Source organism: Crinia signifera, chromosome 6, assembly GCF_055691185.1.
Source record: "Crinia signifera chromosome 6, ASM5569118v1, whole genome shotgun sequence".
Taxonomy (NCBI): domain Eukaryota; kingdom Metazoa; phylum Chordata; class Amphibia; order Anura; family Myobatrachidae; genus Crinia; species Crinia signifera.
This window is the reverse complement of record NC_139222.1, coordinates 122,517,380-122,540,855: the sequence shown is the minus strand read 5'-3', so window position 1 is coordinate 122,540,855 and position 23,476 is coordinate 122,517,380. Positions and strand designations below refer to the sequence as shown.

At 45.8% G+C, this 23,476-nt stretch overlaps 1 protein-coding gene across 1 annotated transcript in view; it reads right to left on the bottom strand.

Moving 5' to 3' along the window:
• The window catches only part of HNF4A (hepatocyte nuclear factor 4 alpha), a 131,340-nt gene that overhangs the window by 59,175 nt on the left and 48,689 nt on the right, over positions 1–23,476 (bottom strand). The window lies entirely within an intron of this gene.

The following is a 23,476-nucleotide window of genomic DNA, read 5'->3' as shown; positions in this document are numbered from 1 at the left end:
AGCTGTCAGTACTGAATTAAAAAAAAGCCCATACAATGAATGGGCGGCCTGTGATTTTCTAAACGCTCTCTCAGCCAGTCAGCAATTGGCTGAGAGAGCGCTCAGCCAATCACAGGCTGCCCATTCATTGTATAGGCTTTTTTTTCTAGCACTGACAGCTCCCGGCTCCCTCTGCCCGGCTCTATGCCGCCTGTGTCCCCCGCAGCGTCCCCAGCCCCCCCCTGCTCCCACCAGCAGCCCTGCTCTGTAGCCCCCCCCCCCCTCCCCGGGTTTTTTACATGTGATAAATCGAGACGATTTATCACATGTAAAAAATGGCACACAAAGTGCCAATCTAATCAAGCTCCCCCGAGGAGCAGCCGGGGAAGCTCAGGGGGAAGTCGGGGGCGACTTGTCCTAATGACAAGTCGCCCTAGTGTATGGGGGCCTTTAGTTACTGTTTTCCAGTTTGATTATGTGTACTCTGTAACTGGGCACTGCGGAACCCTTGTGGCACCATATAAATAAAGGATAATAATAATAAATAGATAGGTGGGCATAATACTTGAAAAAAATATGTGAGTGATCCGTCACTCCTTGTGCAATAGTGCAGCACGGCCAGCAGATAATGAATCATTAGATTCCCATGTTTGTTTCCCCCACTATTTTCTGTGTTGGGATCAATTGGTCTACAGCAGGGGCGGGGATCCACAGGCCCTGGGAGTCAAGTACAGGGGAATTCTCACGAGAGGTCGGTAGTTCTCGCGACAGCAGCTGGAGTCAGTACTATTCAGCAGCAGCTGCCGGAGTATAGCATGGCTGCAGCAGGGGAATTTGTAAGAGAAATTTTTACATATGGCCCCCAAAGGATTTTTTCCCATACAAATGGCCACAAAAAAGGTTCCCCACCCCTGGTCTACAGCATGATAGTCAACAGCTATTAGGTCGACACCATTAGGTCGACATGGGACAAGGTCAACATGGGTGTATGTCAACATGGGAAAAGGTCGACATGGTTCTAGGTCGAAAGGTCGTTAGTTCGACAGGTCATTAGTTCGACCTTGTCTAGGTCGACAATGAAAAGGTCGACATGGGGTTTTTCACTGTTTTTTTATCTGAATGTCAACACAGTCGACCATAATGCTGTAGACCAAATGAACGCATCCCCTATTTTCCAATAGGACAGTGCTGGTTATAGTTTTGTAGGGGAAGGGGGGACTTGGACCTCAAGCGTTTTTTCTTAAATAGATTTACCATTTCTTTGCTGTTTACACTAGAAATCCTGAACAGATGACACTGACCTGTGCAATGCTGCGGACAAACACTCACAGGCAGGTCTATTTACTTCAATTGTGAAGACATTTTTCTGCAGGGTCTATCTTTTTTACAACTTAATACTTAGTAAATACAGGATTTCTATTGCTGTCTGAATAGTATACAATGTTTGGTTGGATGGTCCAATGCTGTCTAAAGTCGGATTTCCAGTCAGTATAGCCGTTAGCAAATTTCCGATTTGCTAAATCGACGAGATATTGCCAGATGCGCTTCAACAGTGGAGGGGGTCTGTGTACAAGCTCCGATTGGGGCCCATCCTCTCTGGCGGTGCAGTTGACTGCATGAAGCACCAGGACATAAGCCCCGCCTCCTTTAGCATCTTCAAAACTATCTGCAGTATGGGGGCAGCCATTTTCTGAGTGTCACATTTTTTATTGGCAGCAGGAGCCGGGAGTGCCGTGACCACAGACAGATGCGCCAGAGCAGGCATTAAGTAGGCAAGTATGGTGTGGATTAATAGAGCGAAAATTAAAAGGTTGACAATCAGTAAGTCGACACCAGACAATCAACAGGCAATAGGTCGAAGGGGTGAAAAGGTCAATAGCATCAAAAGGTGAACAGTGATTTTAGTTTTTAGGGTTAAAAGGATTACATTGAAATGGTCCACGTCAAAGGTTGACACATAATATATTTTTTTCTTTTAGCCTGGACCGAACCCTCACCCTAGTGCCTAACTCTAACATGCTATAATGCAACTAAACCCTTAATCCATGAAAAATGACATCAACTTTTTTGTAATCGTATCCACATTTTGGATGTCATTCAGGTTGACTCGCTAAGCAGCGATACTTCCTTGTAACGCCACCCGCCGGCCGTACGAATACCCTCCCCCCACTGTACGGCAAATGTACCCTCCAGACTCTGAATGGATGTTTTGCATAAACATTCATTTGCCAATCATCAATTAATTTCTACAGTTTTTGTAAATCCAAATCAGTCTCTGCTGACTTAGATCTGAGGCATCCTGCTCCGAGAACTGGGCAGGCAGCTGTAATCCCCTGGAAGGCATGTACCTGCCGGAGTTTATATGGGTGTGCCCAGGAAATGCAGGGTGTTCACATGCAAACACCCCCTGGCTGCCTCCTCCCACCCCCTCCCTTTGCGAGTGACACGGAGACTATGCAAGTCAACATCGAACCAAAAGGAAGGGAAGCAAAAGGAAAGGACATCTGTGCAAGACACCTATGAGATTGTAACGAGTTCAGAAGAACTGCCGTAAGCCATCACTGGCTCCTTTCTACCTTTGCCAAGCAGCAATACCACACCCAATATATAATTCCACGGCACATCACAATGGAGACCATAGATCATGTAACAACAGACCTACGGAGGTTTAAAGATGCCCTATGAGCATCACCTGAATCCCTGTTGAGAATCTCCAATTGTGACACTGCAGTGGAATTTTCCCAGTCAGGGGACCCCATTTAGGTGCAATTCTTCACCAAAGCACCAAGTAAAATATATAACTTAATCTCTCACCTCCAGCCCAATTTTCCTTAATCAATAAAAATCTACATTTTTCTACACAAACAAAATCTCCTTCTTATTCCTACACTCGCACAGAAACAATCAACACAGGTATCACAATAGATAGGCTGCGCCAAAGCCCTAGCAAAACAATACTTCCAGAAACAAGGTACCGGGAAACCCTTGAGAGCCTGGTAGTGCCTGAAAAAGAACACTAGCATAAGAGTGAGCGCAGTGTATCAACCCCAATTCTTTCTACATTCACAAACTGAAATGACCTTCTTTAACCATTCAAACGAAGTCCCAGTCAACCAATTATGTCAACCCTAAAACCCTGGTGACCCTTTTGACCCTATTCATCTTCACTGTAGATCTTTTATCCAGATACCTTAATTGCCGATGTGGACAGGGCAGTCGATGTTGCAAGTTGCTAAAGAAATTACTGCATAAGACGTCATTGAATAGCTGCCAATTCTTTCTTTTGCCACCAAAATGTTCAGAAATAAAACTGACCATTTTTTCACACATTCTTTTATTCTTTTCGGTTGTTGTAATTTTTTTACATAATGATAAGTTTGGTTAATGTTGCATTTATCTGAATCGGAGTTACAATCTTTCATCTGCCTCTAGGGCATTTAATACACAGAAACAAATAGTCCAGGGGGCCAAGACCGCACACATACTGTACTACACCCATGTCTTTTTTACTTATCTTTCCGGAGACGGAGTCCCGTCTCAGACGCTGCAAAAAATGCAGCCATATTGGCTGCCATGCATGCACAGCTGTAAAACCAGTTACGGGAACATGGCGGGTGCCATGTTTCTGGAGATCTGTGCAGTAACGCAAGAGCCTATTGAAGCGTGGAGAGGAGGGGGCCCACTCGGAATCTGCGTATGGGCCCCTCCTCTTAAATCGCCCCTGGTGTTTGCAATAACATACATAGTAGAACTTCTCTCACATACACAGTTTAGCAGCCCACACTGGGTCATGTTTTATCTTTAACAACCGGCTTTAACTAAGAGGTAAAGGGTTCATCTGATGAGATCCTTACAAACAGCTAATCATTAAAGACACTGACACGCAAGGCAGGAATTTGTATAGTAGGCACATTCATATTCATTCATTTTCCCCACAGAGACAAACTATAGCAGCAATTAAACATTATAGTGGAAAATTAATTATTTTAGACAGTTGGTTCTATCCAATTTGGCCAATCTTTATGAGGTCAAAGTTGAAACACAGCCTGACACCAAAATGTGCCTTCTGTAGTACATTCCATCACTGAACATTTTTATGATTGAAACAACTACAGTGGTGTACACACAAAGCGATCCTTCTAAGTGATTTTGACTACATAGTCAAAATCGCTTAAAAGGTTAGTAAAGATCTCTGTCAAGATTAGATAAATCGCCCTATAATATCGCTTAGTAAAAAGAGTTGCCAGGCAAGGATATTTGGTACTTGTTTCCTAGCACGGCGCCCACGATTTTAATCTTGTTACATCTTTTTGATCACATTAATCGCATCGATGCGATCAAAACGATGATTTCATTGTACAATCACCCTGATGGGTGATTAGTATGTTATATGCACCCCCATTGTTAATGCCACCGCCACTATTAACGCTAACACAAAGCGTGGCGAGCCCACGAGGGGTGGCGGTACCTTTTCATACCCCCACTATCCACGTCGGCGTGGAGTTGACTTTATATAGTGTGGCGAGCGCAGCGAGCCTCGCAAGGAGACGTGGATAACTTCACATGTATTCCGCATCCGCTCGCCACGCTTCGGGCTCGGTGGCTCACTGCGCTCGCCACACTATATAAGATCAACTCCATGCCGACGTGGATAGTGGGGGTATGAAAAGGTCGGAGGACGCGTACCGCCGCCCCTAACGGGCTCGCTGCACTCGCCACGCTTCGGGTTGGCGCTACTAGTGGCGGTGGTGTTAACGATGGGGGTGCATATAACATACTAATCACCCATCAGGGTGCATGTACAATTAAATCATCGTTTTGATCGCATCGATCGCATCGCATGCGATTTTAAAATTGTACAGTGCGGCTCTTAGGACCCGAAAATCGGGTCCCATCGCATACCATCGCATACCACTAATTAAGGCATGCGATGGTATGCGATGGGCGCCGTGCTAAGAAACAAGTACCGGATATTTCGACTAGATCGCTGGCTGTCTAATTAAAATCGCTGGTATTTACTGCTGAGGGAGATATTCACTAGGCTATCTGCATTTAATACCAACCCAGTATGTGAATTCCAGTGGTGGCTCCTACCTTTTTGGGGGAGGGGGAGCTGTCTATGGCCGCAGGCACCCCACTCCCCCTGCGGCTGCCACTCTTCCCCCGTTGCCTGTCCTATGATTGCAGGTGCTGGGACTGGCGCATGCACAGTACAAACATATGTACTGCGCATGCGGCCAGCTTCTATGGACTGCTTCGGCAATAGCCCATAGAAGGAATCTTGGTCCCGGCTCCTGTACAATATAAATGACAGGCACCGGAACCAGCGCGTGCACAGTACTGATATAGGTACTGTGCATGAGCAATTGCAGATTTTGCCCGGCAGCCCGCAGAAAGGCATCCCGGAGAGAGGGAACACCTCCCAATGGGATTGCCTTGGTGACTGGCAGGTAGGACTTCCAATAGGAAGTCACTGCCAGTCACAGTGAAGCTAGTGCAGTCTCACAGAATGCATCTGGCTTCACTACAGTGGCAGATTTTACCTGGGAGGGCTGCAGCCCTGCAGCCCATAGGTAAAAACCGCCATTGGACTTAATTCTAGTATAGTCAAAATCGCCCATAGACAAAATCGCTTAGTCAAAGAAGCTGGTGCATTTTGTCAAATTGCTTAGTCAAAATCGCTTAAAGTCGCTCACTAGCATAAGTCGATCCGTGTGTACCACCCTTTTTAAATGGCTTCTTTCTTGACATGCAGTTGTATTCATATACAGTACAGGTGGAGTATCCCTTATCCAAAATGCTCATGACCACAAGCATTTTGAATAAGGGATTATTACGGATTTTGGATTTTTTTTCATAGTTACCACAAGCATTTTGGATAAGGGATTATTACGGATTTTGGATTTTTTTATTATACTTACCTGGTCCCCTTTCGGTGCCCGGATGGTCCCCCGACGTCAACAGTGCCCAGGTGTCCACGCCGGCCTCTGGATTTCTCTTCAGCTGCATCTCCGGTCCCAGGGGTGCATTATGCGAGTGTGCGGGAGCACCGGTGATATCACCGGCGCGCCGACGCACTTGCGCAATGCATCCCTGGAACTAGAGATTCCACTGAAGAGATTCCAAAGGCCAACGTGGAAACCGGGGGACGAGGTAAGTATGAAAAAAGAGGCTGTACGGGTGAAACCTCCCCCCCCCCTGAAATATTCTGAAAAACCAAGTTTTTCAAATATTTGGAATATATGGATAAGTGACACTCGACCTGTATACTGTACAGTTCACCCTGGCCTGTGCTCTGCAGAGAATTGTATTGTTATAGAAATAGAAATATGTCCCCATACTATTAACCTATTCCCCGTAATTAGCACTGGGGTCAATGTATAACAGCAGGGGGAATTAAGTAGTTGCAGCATTCCTCTTGCTGACAACAATATAACTGATTTGCATAGTGGTGCAGGAAGCCGGAGCAGCAAGTAAGTGCAGCTCTTAATGGAGCGAAGAGTAAAACTACCATCTTCCACTGTGGTACTCTAACAAGGGACCTTATTCTGGTTGACTCGCACGGCTGCAAATTTCACAGCCTTGCCATTCCCCCAGACGCCGGACGCCTCCTGCACGGCCGTCCGCCCATCCCTCCCACGCCGCGATCATCCAAATGGATCATTTATTTATTTATTTTATTTATTTATAATCATCCATTCACAGCCTTGGGTGCGGGAGGGAAATCATTCAATGGTCGGTGACCATCGAATGATTTCTCCAGCATTTGCAGATCTGAGACACCTTTATGGTGTCTCAGATCTTTGAATGCCCTGTGCAGGAAGCAGGCAGCCAGCTGACATCTGCTGACGTCCAGAGCCAGATTAAGGTCTAAATGGGCCTGGAGCTGAAAATTAGCAAGGGCCTATTATGCGCAATAATGCAAACAACAAAGGGGTTGTGGCCAGCACCTAATAATGTGGGAGGCGTGACCAGTGTTCTGGTTGGGTGCTCTGTCTCTATTTGTGTAAATACTTTCAACTAATTATATATGCCTGGAAAAGGCAGGGGGCTGGCATAGGAAAAAAGCAGGGAGATATTTTGGCGGATGCCCTCCAAAGCTGCACCCACAGGATGCCGATGTCCTAAGATACTTGTGGGGTCATCCATAAAAAAATACTGAAAGCCGAAACTTGGACAACATTTCAGCACCTTTTATGTGGTCACCTAAGTTTACCACACCATATACCCCATATACAAATCATGCAACACATTAGTAACCCCTTATACTGTACTTGTCTCTTACACATAGGGGGAAATTTACTAAAGGAAATTTGTAAAATAATAGGTGTATTTGTATCCAGAAATACACTTATTTTTGACATTTACTATCCCGAAAATACGGCAATTCGTATTCGTATTGATAGCACATCAATACGACTACGAATTGCCATATTTTCGGGATAGTAAATGTCAAAAATAAGTGTATTTCTGGATACAAATACACCTATTTTTTTACAAATTTCCTTTAGTAAATTTCCCCCATAATGCCATATGGAATGAGCCAAAATTCACACCGACTGAGCCAAAATTCACACAATGGCACACAGATTGAGTAAGAATTCAGGGATTTACCTGGGAATATGGTCCCAGGATCATGCAGGCCCATTTTACACCAGCCTAGTCCCTGCATTTTCTGGTGTGATGGGGAGAGAACCCCCCTCCTAAAACAACCATCTATATCCTCAGAACCAACTGAGCCTTTTACATGTGGGCTTCGAATGATTTTAGTCCCGTGAAACTGTGCCATTTGGTTCCAAAAAAATCTGTCCTCAAACAACATGAACAGCCATGAAATGACATTTCAGAAATGAAAAAATTAAATGAAATCAGTTTACCCGCAATATCTCTAGAACCAATGAACCCATATGGACCAGCCTGGTATCAGATTGAAGACCCAGCGATTTGGGATTGAGATCAACCTCGAGCTTCTGTGATGCCAGAGGGGGAACTGGCAGCAGTTGGAACCGGGTGGGGGTCAGAATTAGCGGGTCCCATGTTATCCTAAGAGGGGAAAACGTTCCAGGTTTACCTAGCAGTATCTCCGGTTCCCGGAGGGCTAGCAATGCGACGCCGGGCTCATTGGAAAGCTCTGGCCCTCAGCTACAAAATGGGCATATTTAGAGAGTGGGCCTGGAGCTGTAGCTCCATCAGCCCCATTGTTAATCCGGCCCTGCTGACGTCAGCTGCACGCCCCCTTGCACCTGCGTCGCCGGACCATTTCTATGGGAAAGCCCAGCATTTTCATGGGAACGCTCATTAAACACGTGGCGTTCCATAGGCTGTGCCCTCGCCACTGCCCCCGCCTGCACTGCTAGGTGCGAGCAGGACCGCAAACACGCTTGCACTGCGTAGTTAGTGTAGTGTCCCCGTCAGGCAGCTAGTCACCATACCTTCCCCTGCAGCTGCAGCCCCGGCATCCCTGGCAAGCCTAGTGAGTGCCTCTCACACAGCGCCGGTAACCGCCAGATCCCCTGCGCTGGTGGACAGGCGCTCCATCTGTCTGAGACGCTTGTGCGTCTCAGTAATTATTGTGGCAGGGTTCGGCAACCCTGCCTGTGTCCGCTTCAGGGAGACAGACAGGGTTAGGGGTTCGGTAGAGCGTGTGTCTCCTGCACAAAGGGAGGGGTGCGGTGCGCAAGTGCGTCTCATGCACAATAAAGGACGCATTTACCAGTGCTCCATGTTACATACTGACAAATGCCTCCATTTCAAACCCCCACTATCCACGCCAGCCTGGAGCGCGGCGAGCGCAGCAAGCCCCACGAGTATGTGTCCTCTCGACTTGTTCATACAACCACTATCCACGTCGGCGTGGAGTTGATTATATAAAGTGTGGCGAGCCTTTGAGCCCGAAGCGCGGCAAGCGGATGGGGATTACTTGATGTGTATTCCGCGTCCCCTAGCCACGCTTCAGGCTGGCGTGGATAGTAGGGGTGTTTCAGGAACACATTCACACCTGTCATGTCAGGCAGGGTAAAATGGTCAATGGTTCCCACAGAATGTAATAAGCGCTGACTGATTACACTAAATGCATAACTCTGACTGACTAAGCTAACTACGTAAGCTCCGGCTAGCCACGAATGGGCGGGAACACTACGCTGCTAGTGACAGGGACGCTGACTACACTGTCCGCGGGAACAATACGCTGATTCTGACAGGGACGCTACGTAACTGCCACAGTGAAACTACACAAGTACCTAGTTTTCTTTAACTACAAAATGCATACTTCCAACACTGAACAGAACATAGCTGGGTATAAAATACAACCTGTCTTCTTCATCTGGCCAAATCACTTCCCTTACTGAGTAATTACAGACTTGATCCAAGCAACTGTTAAACACATCTTATAGGGATATTAAAATTTGAATTGTTCTTTTAGAAATGGTACAACTGAGAATGAAGCAAATGTACAGACAATCAAATGAGCACACAGGGCCTGATTTACTGATGAGTGCAATTAGTTTCCTTTTGTGTATGAGCAAAGCTCATCCAGCAGACTCTTTCTACTTCTGTATTTTGAATTTCTAGCACCTAAAAATATTTGTAATGTTAATTGTAGAATTCATAATTCTAGTGTATGAATAAATGAATACACACTAGGAGATATTGTCCGCATGTCGGTAACGAATCCCTTACTTGTCTGAACATGTTCGACCCCTTTAATGATGGTTGCTCCACCAGCCAACACTCCCTAACTTCCCCAGCATTGGCAAGTGTGTATACCCTTGCCGATGCCACCCCCCTGCCAGGTCCCATCAGGCACAGATTTTGTTGTCGACAGGGATCAGGTAGTGCAGGCATGTAGAAAAACCGTGGCCCTCCAGCTGTTTGGAAACTACATATCCCAGCATGCCTTGCCATAGTTTTAGCATTCCTTAATAGCAAAACTGTGGCAAGGCATGATGGGACTTGTAGTTTCACAACAGATGGAGGGCCATAGTTTGGACATGCCTGAGGTAGTGTGTATGTGGCTTTAGGGCAGGATGTACTAAAGGGAAAATGCGGTAAAACGGGAGTTTTACCGCATTTCCCTATATACCATCACCCGTCCGCCCCATTTTCGCATGGCAGGGTATCGCCACCCAGAGGGTGGTGATACCCTATAGAAGCCTATGGGCTTCTTTTCGCCGCCCGACGTCCGCCGTCCGCGCCCCCCCCCTCCCGTCCTCCTGATCTCCTCCTCCCCCAGCAGGTGTCACAACCGACAGGACATCCGGCTTCAGGGGGGAGGAGGAGACGCAGGGGGATGCTGGCAGCCGCCGGGAGGTGACAGAGACCCCCGCAGACCACATCACAGGTATCGCGGGGGTCTCCGTTACCGCAACCCGATGCTAGCCGCATATGTTAGTACATAACGGCTGCCATGCGAAGGGCCGCGATGTATATTAATACATCCCGCCCTAAGTCTGGAGCAATGATGTGACAGTTATCATCAACTTTAAAGCTGACACTTGGTTCATGTATGTCATAGACAAATGCAGAGAAGGTTCCTGGTTGCTAGAACCCCCCCCTTATCATGGCAGAAGACTGAAATTATGAAAATAGCAATGGTATATAATATGATTACTAGAGCTGCTACCACATCATGCAGTTTATGGGATAGACTAGAGCTGCTGCACAGTGATAGCACCTTTTTTTTTATCAAGCTAGCTGTGTGTGGCTCTGTCCTCAATCACTGCAATGGACTAGAGCAGGCATGTCATGCGGCCCCGGCCGCCTACTTTTGTGGCCCACAGGCTGATGGGTTGCTGACAGTGACAAGAAGCCCTGGCACCTGCTAAAAGCACTGCTGGGAACGGGCTTCAAGGGCTGCTGATGGGCTTGAAGTTTCTTCTGAAGCCCGGTCCCAGCAGTACTTTGCACAGGTGATGTCACCACGCACCCGCACACTGGTGTAGGGTGCTTACACATCAAGCACCAAAGGAGTGCCAAAGAAGTTGGTGTAGGCAGGCAGTCCGAGCGGCAGAGGCAGGAAGGAAGGCATATTTCTGGAGACTGAAGGCAAAGTGGCAGCGGCGCTGAAAAAAAGTAAGACTGAATGCAGTTATGGTGGGGTGGTCGGTTGGGGGGTGGGAGGGAAGAGGAACAGGTTCTGTTGATCCCACCTGACCCTGTGGGTAAGCTATGCCCACATGCTTTCTGTGAAAATTTTTAAAAAAGGTAACACTTGGTATCCCTCATTGTAAGGTTGGTGGGCATAGTTTGCTTTGTGGTGTCAAAATCATGGCCCTCCAGCTGTTGTGGAACTACACGTTCCAGCATGCCCTGCCACAGATTTTATATAATGGATTGCTAAAACTGTAGCAGGGCATGCTGGGACATGTAGTTCCACAACAGCTGGAGGGCCATGAGTTTGACACAGCTTGTAATTTATGGTGTGTTAGGTGTCTGCTGACATTCCCTGTGTCAGGATGTGAATTTCAGCTTATTCTCTGTGTCAGACTGTCAATTTTTACTCATTCTCTGTGTCAGAATGTGAATTATGGCTTATTCTCTGTGTCAGAATGTGAATTTCAGCTTATTCTCTGTGTCAGAATGTGAATTTCGGCTTATTCTCTGTGTCAGAATGTGAATTTTTACTTATTCCCTGTGTCACAATGTGAATTTCAGCTTATTCTCTGTGTCAGAATATGAATTTGAAGGCTAAATAGACACTGATATATAATATAATATAGTTTTTCTAATAACCCTTAGAAAATTGTATATAGGATAGAATTGTATATAGGCCCACACAAGACTTAGGGCCTTATTCTGGTTGGTGCGGCCGGCCCGTACGCATACGTTCCGGGGTTTTTAATGATCTGCGCATGCGTACCATCTCCAATGTGCAGGCGCGAACACTCCACAACGCTTACGGACGGGTCTCTCCGTGCGAAAAAACCTGTACGCGAGAGTACGGGCATTGGGGGCGGCATAGGGGCGTGTTGAGGGGAGCGGCCGAAATAATGAGGGAAAATGGGCGTAAACATGGGCGTACACGGGGGTGTGCACCAAAAATGAACGGTGCTACTACCGCTCGATCGGCTAAAGCACCGTTCATTTCGGACACAAAACAGGCGGCCGCCAACCGCCACCTCAGACCACCCCTACAGATACCGCATGACAGCGTGCGCCTGGGTTTGCTAATTTACGCTGATTACTACTCAAACACATACACCTGAATGTAATAAGCACTGCTGCAGTCTATTAAGTCCAAACCATGATTTCACTACCTGCAAGCCACACACAGCACTGAAACACCTTGGAAGCTTATCTTTCTATACTTCTCGACATTTAAAGGTTTGTTTAATTTAAGGTAAGAATCTTTGTAAGACCTGCTTATATATGCTAAGGTAGGTATTTGTTAAATACATTTATTTAAAAGTAAAAGCAATGTGGGGACACATAGATAGTGATTAAAATGCCACATTAGAACATAACAAATATACATGTAATGAGGGTTAAAATGTTGTTTTATTAGGGTCTTTATTAAGGTAGACAATTGAGTTAATAGAAAACAATAATTGAATAACAATTAGAATAATTAATTAATTGTCTGAATTATAGTTGAAAGGCAAGATTTGCAGGTCCATATATGTGAAGGGTATGCCAGCGTGCACGGACGTACGCTCACTCTCATGAGCGGTGACATAAGCTGAGTTTTCCATTGAAAACAATAGCGACCCGTCCGTGCAAGCTGGCGTACGCTCAGATTTCCGCAAGAAGTCGGCGGGAAGACGGACGAGAGACGTCCGTAAACGGTGGCGTACGCTCTGTTGTACGCCAGTTGTCGGAGTCTAAGTGCTGATCCGTCCGTGTACGTTGGCGTACGCTCAATTGTACGCCACTCCCCTTCGACGTTGTTTCTGGTCGTACGTATGCGGCTGATTTGTGGGTGGACTTAACCTCAACGGCCGCGTACGGAGAGCGTACGCTAATATGGAACGTACGCACGTTTGGCCGCACCGATCAGAATAACCTCCTTAGACCTTGATTATTCGGCACAGTTGGCATTTTGAGTTTGATATGCCTGGACTAGAGAGTAGCTATCAGGAAGAGGAGACAGGAGCCTTACTATGAGGCAGGAGAAAATGTGCTTAGAAAGTGCTGTGCTATTCTGTTATATTTGTGTCTTTATTATGGTATGGTTAACCTTTTCCTGTCCACTTATTTATATTATTTACATTTTTGATGCAGCCTATACTATAGACCAGGCATGTCCAAACTATGGCCCTCCAGATCTTGTGAAACTACACATCCCAGCATGTTTTGCCACAGGCCAATCAGTCAAAGAAAATAGGCAAAACCATCCATGGTCATCCATTGCATAGCAGGCAACCATCAATGTCTGGTTTCACTATTGCCATCGATGGCAACCATCGATGGCAATAGCAACAATGGCCATCCCTACCACAGAGTGGGAGATTGTGGACTTCATTTGAAAACCCCCTCTAAAAATCCTGCATTTGCCACTGTAGGAGCAGAATTGACATCTCTTAATTCAAGTATTTCCGTGAAGCTGAAAATAAGACACATCTCACTTTATTGGCCATGTATACTCTCGTGTACTAGGAATTTTTTTGCGGATACAGTGCAGCTTCAAGCATGGTACAAGAGGGATGACATGACATACTGTACATACTACGCACACATATGCCACACACCATTACTATGCTGCGCGTGCATGTTAGTGTCCCTCATCGGGGGCAGGATGCATCAAGCATCGCATTTTGCATGCAATCCATGCTGCCACTCAACGCAAGCATAGAAAATCTGGGGGAACAAATTCAAATGCTTGCCCAGCTAGAAGAGAGGACCGACATATTGAGCGGCTAATCAATAGTGTATACTACCTGTATCAGCCACTCTGCGGTTACAATGGAGAGTCCACCAACATCTGGGTGTGTACCCAGACTTAGGAAGCAGCCTCATTTGGTTACCCTTGTGCCCCGTTTATTTCCCAGCATGCTTTTAGAATAACCCATTATGAGGCCTGTGGTTATATGCATCAGGATCCGCCCATTTCACATCTATGTAGCATAAAAAGATGAATATTCAAAGAATATCCCCCTGATTGCATCCATAACTGACCTGGCAAAGAGTCTAATTTTGTAAACGATAAATGCAAGCAGGAAATAGCTGTGGATTCCTCTGAAGGGCTCTTTGCTTGATAAAAAGACTATTTATAATTTAATTGCCCCAATAAAAGATTCAGGTTGTGAAGATAGAAAGCAACCAAGGTGAAAATACATTTGCACACTGCCAAATATGATCATGAATTGTTCACGAATACCTCACCAGGGTGAAGTTATAACTTGTGTCAACACTAACAAGGTCAGTGAACGGAGGAGTGCGGAACAAGCCACGCTGCAAAAATCCAAACCAGCACAATACAAACCACAACTGGACATTTTATCATATTTAGAATAAACACATTTTGCAGTGTGGCTGCTGGAGTGATCATTACATTTTACCAGAATAGTAAATTGATTATAAGATTTTATGCAAGAATCCCATCACTTGATCCTAATAGTATTGTGACTGTGGGAGCGCCTAATCCATCCTGAAGGGGCTCTGGTGAATCAGCTTCCCTGCTTCCTGTCCCTACTCAGTACTATAACCACATTGGGGTAGCTGAAGGGGAATATTGTGGACAAGCATGAGGCTGGGGGTGCAGCCACACTTCTGCAGTAAATCATCACCACTGGCAAACAAAGGGGTGGTTGTGATATGCACATGACATCCAAACACTGTAGATAGTGGCTGGGTGCAGCCCAGCAACTCAGAAAGCACTGGACTCACCTCCAGTGACCAGGCCCCCAATGGGATGCATGGGTCCCAGAGCCACATCATGAGGCTATTCTACCGAAATATTGGAATTGTGGTTTATCAGTCAGTGCATATTTAGGACTCTATTCATTAGTTAGTATCCAACTCGCTTCGAGTAACAATCAGTGAAGACTTAGGCCTAAATTTACTAAGGTGCCGATATTCATTCAAAGTCATCGGGGTTTGTGTTTGAATGGCATTAAATAAGATCGTCTTTTTGGTTGTAATTTTTTCCGAATAAAATTGCTAAATTTACTAAGCTGCCGAGATGACGCCATTCTTATTTTTCAATGCCGTTCACATTCATAGACATTCATATAATAGCATTGGTATTTCTCTTCGGATTCGTAGCTACGTACGTATTTAAGATTGGATACCATATGGTAAATGGGTACATGATGGTTTCAAACTCCTATGATGTCCGAGCATTTGTACTTCTGTTTTGTGATTGGTAGAATGTTACTAACATGGGAGTGACTTCACACAGGCATAAATAAACCCAGCACCTCCCCCCTGCTTCTTGTGGGTTTAGTTAGGCGTGGAGTGAGAGGACTTGTGAGGTGCTAGAGTGGATTTGGAGTGTGGTGAGTTGATTCTTTGATTTCTGAGTGGTTTATTCGTGAGTGAATCTAGTCCTGTTTACTTGTTTTCTTGTATACATTTTGTCTTAGTTTCAGTCATTGTGTAATTTTTGTCCTTTGTGTATATTGTGTGTGTGTGTGTGTGTGGTATGGCGTGGAGTGTACTTTTTTTGTTGGTGGTTTATTTTTCTCTGTTTTGTGTGTGGAAGTCAGTGTTGGCCATGTTTGTCAGTGAGAACATTCAGGTGGACAGGGTGATCTGCAGGTTTCAAGATCCAGTCTCATCTAGCAAAGAGACTGCTGGTCCCTCTCATGGGCACCCAAGGACCAGGAGAGGGTGAACGTGAAATTCACATATGCAGAGAACATGGCCCTTGTCACAGAGCTCATAAAGCACCACCTGCAGCTCTTTGGCTGTGAGTCAGCGAAGGTGCCGGCCCACAGGAAAATGGCACTTTGCAAAAACACAGTCACAGCTGTCAATGCAGAGGGGTCTAAGCGCAGGAATACGAGACATGTCGAAAAACATTTTATGACATTAAATGTTTGGTCACGGCCAAGATGTCGTGGGAGGCCAAATCTTTCCGGGGGACTGGAGGTGGTCCTCCGTATAACACCTTCAACAAATATGAGGAGCCTATCAAAATCTTCACCCCCTATGAAGCCTCCGCCGTACCTGCACAACCTGCTGATCATGTTCAGGGGCTGTCTATTTCTGTGATGCTAGCAGTGCATCATGTATCCCACAGCCCCATGTACCAGTATATTGTGCTGCCTGAAAGCCTCTATGGTAGCTAAAATGCAGAGAAGTAAGTAAGTGTGTGTGTGTGTGCTCTTAAAGGGCTTTTATAAGGCACACACAAGGTTGTTGATTGATTTGTTAATAGTTGCACTTGTCAAACTCGCCACAAAATCATGGTCTGGTTGAAAATCGTATTTTCATACCAATATCACTGTTTACTGTCCGAATTAGGTCAAAATACGTATGAAATGTGAAATACAGAATCAATAGTGAATTGCATCCGAGTTCTATCGATAGTGAATTCATTCATAGAAACAGACTCGTATGAAGTTGGCGTTTGAAAACCAGCAATTCATACGTATTAATCCGATTTGCCGATCACTGTTTTCTGGACGTAATCACGATCAAATGGGTGTGAATGGGTGCCTTCGGACCCATCATATCTTAGTAAATTTCCCTATAAAACACCAGATCATTCAACATCCAAAAATAAGCTGTCACCATGTTTACTATCACTGCTACTTCAGTAATAGTGAAGATACCATTGTGGGGTTTATTTAGATGGGAGGTCTATTAAAGATGGGATGTTGCTATGGGCAACCATTCATATTCTATCTATTATCTTCTAGAAGGTGCTAAAGAAATAAAAAGTAGACTCTGATTGGTTGCTTTGGGTTACCCATCTTCTTCAATAGAATTCCGTCTTAGTAAATAAACCCCTGTGAGTCTGACTCAGTGTTAGTAGGTTCACGCATGAGCACATAGACCAAGACATGCTGTGAAATATCTTTCCCAAAAGAAGAAGCGGATGTATGGAAACCAACATCTTCTGACGATAGCATAGGTTCTTGCTGTCAAGTTTCAAAAAGATAGTATTTTCAGAGCTTGATGAATTCCTGGCATCATACTACTGTATGGAGACACCAGGCCAGATTGGGACTGGATGATAAGTAGGAGGTATCCATGATATATCCAGTATTACCCCCAAAATGAATGGACACAATGATTATTTTCACCTACTTTTGTAAAAATGATGGGTTAACAAATAGTTGCCCTAGATACTGATAGTGTATATCTGTTGAGATGCAATAAAATGACTCATTATATATAAAGAGCTGCATACGATGCAACAAATTGTGTTTTTATAGGCTAACACCAGGGCCTGATTAACTAATAGGCTGATTAGGCTGCAGTTTTGACATTGGGTCATGGAGGGGACAGGAGTGCAGCTTTGCCACAATAGCTTGCACTGGGATGGCAGCGCTTCCTTCTGCCACTGGAGTTGGGGCCAAGCAAGGTCTCATGAGAACCCCCCAGGCACTTTGGGAGCCGCAGTGTCTTCTGGGATTGCTGGCATCACCAAGACAGGGATGCCCAGAAGAAGAGATACTGTGAGAGCAGCGGCTGGCTCCCCCGCCAAGGCTTTGATTAATACCACACAGTGGCGGATTCAGGGGGGGGGGGGGCACCAAGGCATGTGCACCCGCTGTCATTTAGGAGATTTGTTTTATTTATTTTTAACTGTAATAAGTACCCCACTGGCCGTCGCTGCAAGAAGTGACTCACCGGTGGGAGCCGCTGCCTATAGTCAAGGAGTGGCCGCCAGCCTCCTGCAGTGCCTGGAGCTTGCCTACACTGCTATGTTGGCTCTGGCCAGGCTTTGCTTATGTGCTGCTGCTGGAGTCATCGAGTGCCGCCAGACTGTCATCTGCGCTGCCGGCGCTGCTGTGTTTGATCAATGCAGGATTCCCACAGTGAAAGCCATTGTAGTCGTAGTCAAAGTGGGGCCACCAGTCTCCCCTGTGTCCGGAGATAACCCTGACTACTGCTATTTAAGGGGAAGTGTCCTCTGGGTGTGGACACTACTGAGATGGGGAAGTGCTGGGCTCTGAACTAGGGAAAGGTAGGGTATGCCATGTGTCCCCCATATCACTGCTGTACACTGCACCTCTTTTTGACACACACACACACACACGTGCGCAGGAGGGGATTGTAAGGCAAGGTAGCTAGCCTATAGAAGAATGGGTGGCATTCTTGGCTGGGGGATATATATACGATAAGGGGATGGCCAAATTTCTTTCTCGAATTCCATCCCGTTTAATAAATCAAATATCGATGCTGTTACCAAGGGTATGCACTGCTTCTTCTGACCACCCTTTAATGACAATTCCAATTAATTTAATTAATTGTCTGTGACCCTTTTAGAGCAATTCAGTTGTGCGTGTCATTATTTATGTGGATTATGAAGACATGAGCTAAGGGGATTGAAATAATAAAACCACAGGGAGACTTAATATATGCCAGCATTGCTAGGATGGCAAGTGGCACTATGAAAGGAGCTGAGGCCCGAGCTTGTCACAGATTAGTAGCTGAATATGAGTGAAAAGATTGGTGGTGGGGTAGGGGGTTTTGGGTGGGGGCTACATTTCTGAGTGCGCCTAGGGTGGTTGGAACTCTTAATCAGGTCCTGGCTAACACAATTCTGAAATGCTGCAGGTTTGATTTTTGCAAGTATAAATATGCTTCATTGAATGTAAGTGCTTTTACGGTGCATAGAACAATTCAGAATTAATTTCCACATTACTTCCAGGCCAGGAGATGAAGGGCGGGATGTAATAACATACATTCTTGCCCCTCGCCACGCCCCTGCCACAATGCTAGTGCATATGTACTAACATATGCGGCTAGCATTGCGGTGCAGTGATAGAGGCCCCCGGCGATACCTGTGATGTGGTCTCCGTCACCTCCTGGGCTCTGCGGCGGACCCCGGCGTCTCCTCCTCCCCCCTGCAGCCGGAAGGACATCCCCGGCTGTGACATGCTGCTGGGGGAGGAGGAGCAGCACGGAGGACGAGGATGGGGGTAGGAGACTGTGATGGGCGGCGAGCAGCGGGAGGCGATAGAAGCCCATAGGTGGTGATACCCTGCCTTGCGGTGACGGGGTTTTACCACATTTTCATCTTAGTACATCCCATCCGAAGTCATAAATTTAGCTATGTAAATAGTATTGTGTGTATGATTATTCTGCCAGTCTAAAGCTGGCCATACACTACTGCGATCTCTCGCAGCAGTGTATGGTCAGTTGATACCCCCAGCCTGCCATTAATATTACTTTTCGACCCCTTAAGGCATACTTGCCTAACATTCAGGAATATCAGGGAGGCACCCAAAAATTGGGTGGTCATCCCAGCCCCACCCCGGGAAGGTGGACAAGTTCCCTGGAGACTTCCCTTTGCCACCCACAACAAAGCACAAGGAGGGACAGCAAAGTAGGGAACTAGACCTCAAGGTAAAGTATGGAGGTGAGGTCTTAGAAGTTCCATAGCAGCCATCTGCATTAACTACAACAAGATCCTCATAGACATCCTTGATTTTTTGATAGGCAGACTTGGTGGTGCATACCCCCAGATCCAAATGCCCTAGGCAGCTGTCTAATGGTAAAGCTGGTCTTGTGTATGTGGGCCTTTAATCCAAAAGGAGCCAGACAATTCCAATGTTGGTGACTTAAGGTGCATACACACGGTACGATTTATGTTACGTATGATATTATATACTATTTCCTAGCAACGTCTAGGTCAGGGGTGGCCAACCGGTCAGAGGTAAAGAGCCGAAAAATATCGGTAGTCAAGCTAAAGAGCAGACATCATGCGCGCGCCGAAGGCGCAAATGCGCCAAAAAAAGGGGTGGTCTATTTTGACCCCTTGGGTGGGTGTCAGTGGCGTAACTATAAATTTTGCTCCCCCCTGCCAAAAATAATTGGAGCGCCCCCCCCACCCTCATCTGAGTGCCAAAACAGGGAAATTTAACAAATGAAATAAAAAATGAAATATAGATATCTATACATTTGAAAAAATGACACCTGGGTTTTGCATAGTTAATGGGATATACATACACACTGTGACACACTTTGTGTGACACTCACCCCCTCTTAAACACCCGTTATGCTCCATGCTAGTGTGCTACAGGCTCCGGAGTCCACCCTGTAAGAAAAGTCTCAGAAGTCACGCTGGAAGTAAGGGACAGTCTGCAAACTACTTGCCGCTATACAAGTGTAATCAAGAGTGTATGAATACACTTGTAAAGTGGAAAATAGCTTACAGACTATCCCTTAATCCAGTGTGTGACTGTGTGAGCTCTAGCAGACCTGAGAGGACTAGGGAGGACGGGACTGCATACAGAATAAATAAATCAGTGCACCTCCGTGACCCCAGTGCCCTCTCTTATCCTGCACAGCAGCAGAGAACTGAAGGCAAGTCAGGGAGAGCGCCCTGCAGACCCCCGGCTCCTTCAAGCCACTGCGGGGGTTGCTGTATGCTAGTTACGCCACTGGTGGGTGTGATACAAATATGCCTCCAATAGTGCAGTGCCATATATACATATGCCCCCATGGTGCCAGGTATGCACCACACGGTGCCGGGTATGCCCCTACGGTGCCAGAAAGCTGGTATGCCCCCACAGTGCCACAAACTGATATGCCCCCACAGTGCCACAAACTGATATGCCCCCACAGTGCAAATATCCCATCAGCAGCACTCAGTTGTTGCAGCTGCTGCCAGGCAGGGAGAGGACAGTCTGTCGTCCCCCTGCAGTCCGACTCCTGTCATGTCACTGAGGGGAGGGGAGGAGAGCACACAAGCACAGCGCACGTCTCCTTCCCCCCTCACTTCCCTGTGACTGGTCTGTCCACCAATCAAAGCTCGCTGGCCGGCTCCTGATTGGCTGCTGGCCACGGCCCAGCCACAAGGATGCACAGTAAGGGGTAAGAGAGATGCGCAATGCGCGCTCTCCTCCCCTCAGAAGGAGAAGGGATTCAGGGAACCGGTAGCAGTGGGGACTGGCACGGGCAGCGGGCAGCAGAAGCCGCACTTTACAAGGGGGAGAGCCGCATGAGGCTCAAGAGCCTCAGGTTGGCCACCACTGGTCTAGGTAGTCGAAAGCATAAGATTTGTGCTTAAAATAATGTACAATGTGCATAAGATATCATATACGATGTGAAGTCACAGCTATACTACACTATACTATCTTATGCTTTCTAGACAGAATTGAGTTGCATGTTCATCCGAGCAGCTCTCTCTCACACGACCTGCGGGTGTGCGCATCTTATGTCAGATAGTGCATACACATGGTAAGATATAGGAGGTTATTCTGGTTGGTGCGTAAATTTCTGAATTCTTTCGGAGCGGACCGCACGCCACGCTGTGCGGACATTGTAAGAAGAAACGCCCACAGGTCCTCCACATTCGGACGGACTCACTCTTTAAGACTTTATGGACTACATCCAAACCTTGCGTGTGCGGTGGTCACACACAGATTCTGCACGGTCTTACAGCGTCAGAACGGACGGGAAGCTGGCCGTACGCACCGATGCAGTGTATTTCCGCAAAACTATTACTAACACATACTAAAGCTCACTTACCAACAGTTATAAACACAGTGTGTGTGTGTATTTTGTTTTTTGAATAATGTTATTTGCTGTACAATAATATTACATTTGTGTCTTGCAAGGATGTGCACACTACAATAACATACATCTATATACAGTATTTACCTTTTGCAAGTGATAAATATTTTAAACTATTTACATTGGTTCCGGTGCGGCAGTACTAATTGGGCGATCCGAATGCCTAGCACATGACCGAGTGGTGTCCGCAAAGCAATACTTGCTTATGGAGACCGCATATTTTCTTCCTTTTGGTTCATTTGCAGTCAGTGTTCTGTCCGAATGCACGCCTACCAGAATTAGTGCACTCCCTCGTGTACGCCCATGTTTACGCCCAGTTTAGCCCACTTTGAAACTACGCCCCTGTGTAGTTCCGAATGACGCCCATATTACGCCCATATTTCCAGAGTGAATGCGGTGCACATTTCTGTACGGTATTAGTGAGTACGGAGACCTGCGTGGCAATTGTGCATAGCGTTGCCCACGCATGCGCAGACGGCTAAAAAACGCCATCCGAAAGAATTCGGAAATTTACGCATCGACCAGAATAAGGCCCATAGTGCATTATCTAGCATACTATTAAAAACTGGCTAGATAGTTCACAATCTAGCACACTAAATCGTACCGTGTGTACGCACCTTTAGGATCGGATCACCTATTGTGAACTGGCTTACCAATTTTATCAGAAACATCCACATTGACGGACCAGATTTGTTCATTAAGTGATATATGTGGCACATCAAACAGTATATTAATTAGGCCAAACCCTGCTAGTATTGATACTCTCGTGGTCTTATATCACTTCAGGTTATTCAAGGTGATAACTATAATTAAATGCACAACTAATAATTGATATGATAGTGTCAATGTAACAGGTCATTGGTGGGACTATTACCAGCATGAATTGATAAGAATTATAAAGCGTGGTATCTCTAAATTGTACATGTGACTTGCTGGTATCTGCTCAGTCATTACCAGCTAATATTTAAGCTGTTTAGATGCTGATAATTTATCTGAACAACCTCTTGTTATGATCAGAAATACTGCACAATCAGCATGGGAATTGGTTATATTTTTAGTAAAAAGACGAACAATAGGAAAATTGAATCTGATATATAGAAAATAATATTAAGCCGACTCAAAGCAAATGCTTCGAAAGCTAGTCTGCTACCTTTTGTTATTGTCGACACATGGAAGAGTTGACAGGAGTTTTCCATGATTTTTGGAGGCCATTTTCATACTTTATCATATTGTGGACTTTGATTAGAAACAGTAAGGTGTGCCTAGTGCAAGGTTGGTGGAGCAGGGCACCTGGCCTATAGCATGGCGAGTGGAGCATGGGTGAGGGCACAAAAGCAATGGCAGCCCGACACCCACTGCTTTGATGAAAGCCAATTTAATTGAATAATTAATAAAAGCTACTATAACATTTAATATTTTTGAATTATGTATACATATTTACTAAGTAGGACACCTTACTCAGGAAGTACAGTATGTTCGTGTCCTACTCCTTTACACTCCATTCAAGATGGTATATGATACCCTACGGTGGAGAAACTGTTCAGAAGTTGGCAGGGGGGAGGATGGTTATAACTGGATAAGGTTAAGAACATTTATATAAAATATATCTAATACGATTTTAGATTAAGATGTTTTTTTTCTAAAAAAAACATCAACAAATTAAATAATAATTTTAGATCTTTGGTTAAATCATTGGTGGTTGGAACATTGTGAATTCACTTTTTTAGCACTTGATCCTTTCTGTAGACTACAGGGGTCCAAAAGAAAGGTAAGTTCAGGGTCATACTGACCCACAGGGGTACAGGGGAAAACCCCGGAGGAATTAGCATAACAAAAAATACTTAGCCCCTCTACACCCTCCGCC